The sequence below is a fragment of the Giraffa tippelskirchi genome, chromosome 7 (assembly GCF_054371585.1).
Source record: "Giraffa tippelskirchi isolate mGirTip1 chromosome 7, T2T-mGirTip1v1.2.pri, whole genome shotgun sequence".
Classification (NCBI taxonomy): domain Eukaryota; kingdom Metazoa; phylum Chordata; class Mammalia; order Artiodactyla; family Giraffidae; genus Giraffa; species Giraffa tippelskirchi.
Window position 1 is genome coordinate 121,885,691 of NC_137281.1, and position 7,374 is coordinate 121,893,064.

At 38.0% G+C, this 7,374-nt stretch overlaps 1 pseudogene; it reads left to right on the plus strand.

Moving 5' to 3' along the window:
- Window positions 1-6,837: 6,837 nt before the first annotated feature.
- Window positions 6,838-6,936, plus strand: LOC145515931 (U6 spliceosomal RNA; annotated as a pseudogene).
- Window positions 6,937-7,374: the final 438 nt, after the last annotated feature.

Consider the following 7,374-nt stretch of genomic DNA (forward strand, 5'->3'; position numbering starts at 1 on the left):
ATTCCATAGAACTTGGGGAAACAGAAACTCCACTCTGGGAGGGAATACACAAGGTCTCATTCATATCAGTACCTTGGGACAAAAGCAATGTCCTCATAAAATATTAGGCCAGACCTACCTGCTAGTATTGAGGGTCTCTTGCAGAGGTGGGAAGTGGCTGTGGCTCACTGTGGGGATAAAGACACTGGCAGTGATAGTTCTGGGGAGTACTCATTGGGGTGAACCCACCTTGAGGCCACCATTTTCTTCCAAAGACTTAGCCCCACACAACAGCCTATAGGCTCCAGTGCTGGAACACCTGAGGCTAAATAACTAACAAGGCAGGAACACAGCCTCAACTATCAGCAGATAGAGTGCTTAAAGTCTTTCTGAGAACAGTCCTGCCCACCAGAGGGACAAGACCCAGCTCCACTCACCAGTGGGCAAGAACCAGTCCTGCTCACTAAGAAGCCTGCACAAGCCTCTAAGACAGCCTCATCTACCAAGGAGCAGACAGCAGAAACAAGAAGAACTACAACACTGCACCTGGAGAAATGGAAACTGCAACTACAAAAAGTTATACAAAATAAGGCAACACAGGACATGTTTCTGAAGAAGGAACAAGATAAAATCCCAGAACAGCTAAGTGAAGTGGAGATAGGAAATCTACCCAGAAAAGAATTCAGAGTAATGATGATCCAAGATCTCAAAAAATAATGGAGGCACAGATCAAAAATAAATTTACAAGAAATGTTTAATAAAGACCTTGAAGAACTAAATAACAGAGATGAACAATACGATAACTGAAATGAAAAATATACTAGAAGGAATCAACACCAGAATAACTGAGACAGAAGAATGGATAAGTGAGCTGGAAGACAGAATGGTGGAAATCATTTCCATGGAACAGAAGAAAACAGAATGAAAAGAAATAAGGACAGCCTAAGAGATCAACATTAAAAGTACCAACATTCACATTATAGGGGGTCACAGAAGGGGGAATGAAAGAGAAATAATCTGAGAAAATATTTTAAGGGATAATAGCTACAAATTTACCTAACATGGGGAAGGAAAAAGTCACCAAAGTTTAAGAAGCACAGAGAAACCCAGGCATGATATGACCAAGGCAGAACATGCTAAGACACACAGTAATCAAATTGACAAAAATTAAGGACGAAGAAAAAATATTAAAAGAAACAAAGGAAAACCAAGAAATATACAAAGGAACTTCCATAAGGTTATCAACTGATTTCTCAGCAGAAACTCTGCAAGCCAGAACAGAATGTCAAGATAAATTTAAAGTGATGAAAAGAAGAACCCACAACCAAGAACATTCTACCCAGCAAGACTCTTATTCAGATTCAACAGAGAGATCAAAAGTTTTACAGTCAAGCAAAAGCTAAGAGAATTTAACACCACACCAGACCAGCTTTGCAACAAACACTAAAGGAACTTCTATAGGTGGAAAAAAAATGCCTACAACTGGAAACAACAAAATTATAAATGGGGAAGCTTGATGGTAAAGGAAAACATATAGTAAAGGTAGGAAATCATCAGCACACAAATATGATATCAAAATCAGCAATTTGAGAAGAGCACAAATGTAGTATACTGGAAATGCATTTGAAATTAAAAGACCCGGAACTTAAAACAATCTTGTTTATATAGACTTGTATATCAAAACCTCATGATAACCACAATCTGAAAATATACAATAGATACACACACACAAAAGAAAAGGAATCAAACACAAAATTAAAATTAGTCATCAAATCACAATAGAACAGAACAAAAGAGGAAGGGAAGAAAAAAGGCATCCAAAACAATTTAAAAAATGGCAGTAAGAACATACATATCAATAATTACTTTAAACATAAATGGGTCAAATACCCCTCCTGCAGAGGCAGGAAGTGGCTGTGGCTCACTGTGGGGACAAAGACACTGGCTGCAATAGTTCTGGGGAGTATTCTTTGGAGTGACAAATGGTGTGACATTGCATGACAAAAACCAGAAGACAAAGACTGGCTGAATGGATAGAACAACAAAACCTGTATATATGCTGTCTATAAAAGACTCACTTCAGATCCATGGACACATACAGACTGAAAGTGAGGGGATGGAGAAATGTATTCCATGCCAATGGAAATCAAAAGAAAGCTAGAATAGCAATACTCATGTCAGGCAAAATAGGCTTTAAAATAAAAACTGTTACAAGAGACAAAGCAGGACACTACATAATGATCATGGGATTAATCCACGAAGAAATAAATACTGTAAATATATATGCACCTAACATAGGAACACCTCAATATATAAGGCAAATACTAATAGCCATAAGAAGAAAAATCAATAGGAACACAATAATAGTGAGGGATTTTAAAGCCCACTTTCATCAAAAGACAGATCATCCAGACAGAACATCAATAAGGAAACATAGGCCTTAAATGAGGCATTAGAGCAGAAACTTAATTGACATTCTTATAGCATTCCATTAACAAGCAGCAGATGCCTAAAACAACTGGAGAAAGAACAACTCCTGCCCCCCATTAAGTTAGTAGAAGGAAAGAAATAATAAAGATCAGAGCAGAAATAAATGAAACCAAAACAAAGAAAACAACAGCAAAGATCAATAAAACTAAAAGATGGTTCTTTAAGAACAAAATTGATAAACCTTTAGCTAGACTCATCAAGAAAAAAAAAAGGAGAGGATTCAAATCAATAAAATTAGAAATGAAAAAAGTTACAACTAACATTGCAGAAATACAAAGGATCGTAAGACACTACTGCAAGCAACTGTATGTGAATAAAATGGACAACCTGGAAGAAATGTACAAATTCCTAGAACAGTAAACCCTTCCAAGTCTGAACCAGGAAGAAATAGAAAATATGAGCAGACCAATCACAAGTACTGAAATTGAACTATAATTAGAAAATCTTCCAACAAACAAAAGTCCAGGACCAGATGGCTTCACAGGCAAATTCTATTAATACCAACCATTTAGAGAGGTATAACACCTATCCTTCTCAAACTATTTCCAAAAAATAGCAAAGGGAGAACATTCCCAAACTAATTATATGGCGTCACCATCACCCCAATACCAAAATCAGACAAAGATATCACAAAAAAGAAAATTATAGGCCAATATCACTGATGAACATAGACACAGAAATCCTCAACAAAATATTAGCAGACCAAATCCAACAACACATTCAAAGGATCATACCCCATGATCAGGGGCTTCCCCAATGGCTCAGTGGTAAAGAATTCACCTAGTGGGCTACAGTCCATGGGGTCACAAAGAGTCAACACGACTTAGAGACTAAATAGTGACAACAAAAATCCCATGGGCAAGTGGGATTTATCCCAGGGATGAAAGGATTTTTCAAAATCTGCAAATCAATCAGTGTGATAGTTAGTGTTAGTTGCTCAGTTGTGTCTGACTCTGTGACTCCCCATGGATTGTAGCCCAGCAGGCTCCTCTGTCCATGGGATTCTCCAGAAGAATGCTAAAGTGGGTTGCCATTCCCTTCTCCAGGGGATCTTCCTGACCCAGGGATCAAACTCAGGTCTCCCACATTGCAGGTAGATTCTTCACCATGTGAGTCACCAGGGAAGCCCCAGTCAGTGTGATACACCACATCAATAAATTGAAGAATAAAAAGCATATGATCATTTCAATAGATACAGAAAACGTTTTCAACAAAACTCAGCACCCATTTATGACAAAAACTCTCCAGAAAGTAGGCATGGAGGGAACATACCTCAACATAATAAAGCCCGTATATGAAAAACTTACAGCTAACATCATATTCAATGTGAAAAGCTGAAAGCATTTCCTCTAAGATTAGGAACAAGACAAGGATGTCCACGCTCACAACTTTTATTCAACACAGTTTGAAAGTCATAGGTACAGCAATCAGAGAAGAAAAAGAAAGAGAATCCAAATTGGAACAGAAGAAGTAAAACTGTCACTGTTTGAAAATGATATGATGCCATACATAGAAAATCCTAAAGATGCTACCAGAAAAGTACTAGAGCTCAATGAATTCAATAAAGTTGTAGGACACAAAATTAGTACACATAAATCTGTTGCATTTTTATATGCTAAAAATGAAAGATCAGAAAGAGAAATTAAAGAAACAATCCCACTCACTATCACAGAATAAAATAAAAGAATAAAATACTTAGGAATCAACCTACCTAAGGACACAAAGGGCTCCCCCAGTAGCTCAGCTAGAAGAGAATCTGCCTGCAATGCAGGAGACCCTGGTTTGATTCCTGGGTTGGGAAGATTCCCCTGAAGAAGGGATAGGCTACTCACTTCAGTATTCTTAGGCCTCCCTTGTGGCTCAGCTGGTAAAGAATCCACCTGCAATGAGGAAGGCCTGGGTTCAATCCCTGGATTGAGAAGATCCCCTGGAGAAGGGAATGGCTACCCACTCCAGTATTCTGGGCTGGAGAATTCCATGGACTATATAGTCCATGGGGTCACAAAGAGTCAGACACGACTGAGCGACTTTCATTTTCACTTTTCACTTTCAATGACACAAAAGACCTGTACTCCAAAAGCTTTAAGATGCCAATAAAAGAAATGAAAGATAACACAGAAAGATGGAAAGGTTAAACTACCTTCTTGGATTGGAAGGGTTAATATTGTCAAAATGACTATACTACCCAAAGCAATCTATAGATTCAATACAATCCCTACCAATTACCAGTGGCATTTTTCACAGAAGTAGAACAAAAAAATCTTAAAATTTGTATGGAGACACAAAAGACCCCAAAGACCCAAAGCAATATTGAGAAACAAAAATGGAGCTGGAGGAATCAGGATCCTTGACTTCAGACAATACCACAAAGGTACAGCCATCAAAACAATATAATACTGGCACAAAATAGAAATATAGACCAATGGAACAGGAAAGAAAGCCCATAAATAAATCCATAGTTATAGTCAATTAATCTATGATAAAGGAGGCATGAATATAAATAGAGAAAAGACAGTCTCTTCAATAAATGCTAGGAAAACTGAACAGCTACAAGTAAAAAAAAATTAGAACATTCTTAGCACCATACACAAAAATAAGCTCAAAATGGATTAACCATCTAAATGTAGGAATGGATACCATAAAACTCTTAAAGGAAAACATAGGCAAAAGGCTATGTGACATAAATTGTAGCAATATCTTTTGTGGTCTAACTCCTAGAGTAATGAAGATAACAAAAATAAACAAATGGGACCTAATTAAGCTCAAAAGCTTTTGTACAACAAAAGAAATCTTAAATAAAATGTAAAGAAAACCCATAGAATGGGGTTCTTTTGCAACCCCAAATTGAAAATGACATGGCCTACTTGTAATTACTCTCCAATTACAAATAAAATGTACAAATAGCTGATACCAAGGGAACATTTCATACAAGGATGGGCATGATAAAGGACAGAAGCCATAAGGATCTAAGAGAAGCAGAAGAGATTAAGAAGAGGTGGCAAGGATACACAGAAGAACTGTACCAAAAACAAAGTCTTAATGACCCGGATAACCACGTTGGTGTGGTCACTCACCTAGAGCCAGACATCCTGAAGTGTGAAGTCAAGTTATGCCTTAAAAAGTATTACTATGAACAAAGGTAGTGGAGGTGACAAAACTCCAACTAAGTTAATTCAAATTGTAAAAGATGATGCTGTTAAAGTGCTGCACTCAGTATGTCAGCAAATTTGGAAAACTCAGCAGTAGCCACAGAACTGGAAAAAGGCAGTTTTCTTTCCAATTCCAAAGAAGGGCAATGTCAAAGAATGTTCAAACTACTGTACAGTTGAGCTCCTTTCACATACTAGTAAGATTATGCTCAAAATCCTTCAAGCCAGGCTTCAGTAGTACATGAACCAAGAACTTCCAGGTGTACAAGCTGGATTTAGAAAAGGCAGAGGAACCAGAGATCAAATTGCCAACATCCGCTGATAGAGAAAGCAAGGAAATTCCAGAAAAACATCTACTTTGGCTTCATTGACTATGTTAAAGCCTTTGACTATGTGGATTACAACAAACAAATTTCCACCCTGTGGAAAATTCTGAAAGAGATGGGAATACCAGACCACCTTGCTGCTGCTGCTGCTAAGTCACTTCAGTTGTGTCCGACTCTGTGCGACCCCATAGACGGCAGCCCACCAGGCTCCCCCGTCCCTGGGATTCTCCAGGCAAGAATACTGGAGTGGGTTGCCATTTTCTTCTCCAATGCAAGAAAGTGAAAAGTGAAAGTGAAGTCGCTCAGTCGTGTCCGACTCTCAGCGACCCCATGGACTGCAGCCTACCAGGCTCCTCCGTCCATGGGATTTTCCAGGCAAAAGTACTGGAGTGGGGTGCCATTGCTTTCTCCGCACACCACCTTACCTGTCTCTTGAGAAACTTGTATACCTGTCAAGAAGCAACAGTTAGAATTTTGTATGGAACAACTGACTGGTTCAAATTAGGAGAGTAGTAAGATGATTCCTTGGAGGAGGGTATGGCAATCCACTCCAGTATTGCCTGGAGAATGCCATGGACAGAGGAGCCTGGCAGGCTACAGTCTATAGGGTCACATAGAGTCAGACATGACTGAAGCAACTTAGCATGTACAGCACATGCACAAGACAAGGCTATATATTGTCACCCTATTTGTTTAACTTATATTCACAGTACATCATGCAAAATGCCAGGCTGGATGAATCACAAGCTGGAATCAAGATTGTCCGGAGAAATATCAACAGCCTCTAATATGCAGATGATACCACTCTAATGGCAAAAGGTGAAGAGGAACTAAAGAGCCTCTTGATGAAGGTGAAAGAGAAGAGCAAAAATGCTGGCTTAAAACAACATTCAGTACTCATTTTGGTAGCACACATACTAATAATACAGAGAAGATTAGCGTGGCTCCTGCACAAGGGTGACACACAAATTCGTGAAGCACTCCATATTTTACTATGGCCAGTTCACATTGATGTATGGCAAAAACCATCATAATATTATAAAGTAATAAACCTCCAATTAAAATAAATAAAAGAAAAATTTTAAAGTCATGAAATACACTTTCTAAGTAAGGAGCTGAAAAGAAAGCTCATTTTACATGTCAGAAACAGAGTGACATAAAGCAGGTCACCAAAATTAATATTTCAGACATTATACCGCCATGTGCACTTTTTTTTAATAAAAGAAATTATTCTACCTAAGAAGCAGAATACAACACCATGGTTTTATTTTGGAGAATCAATTAAAGGTTATACATTTAAGCTGATTGCTTTAAAAAAAATTAATTTATTTATTTTAGTTGGAGGATAATTATCTTACAATATTGTGGTGGTTTTTGCCATTCATCAACATGAATCAGCCATGGGTGCACATAATTGCTTTTTAAATGAG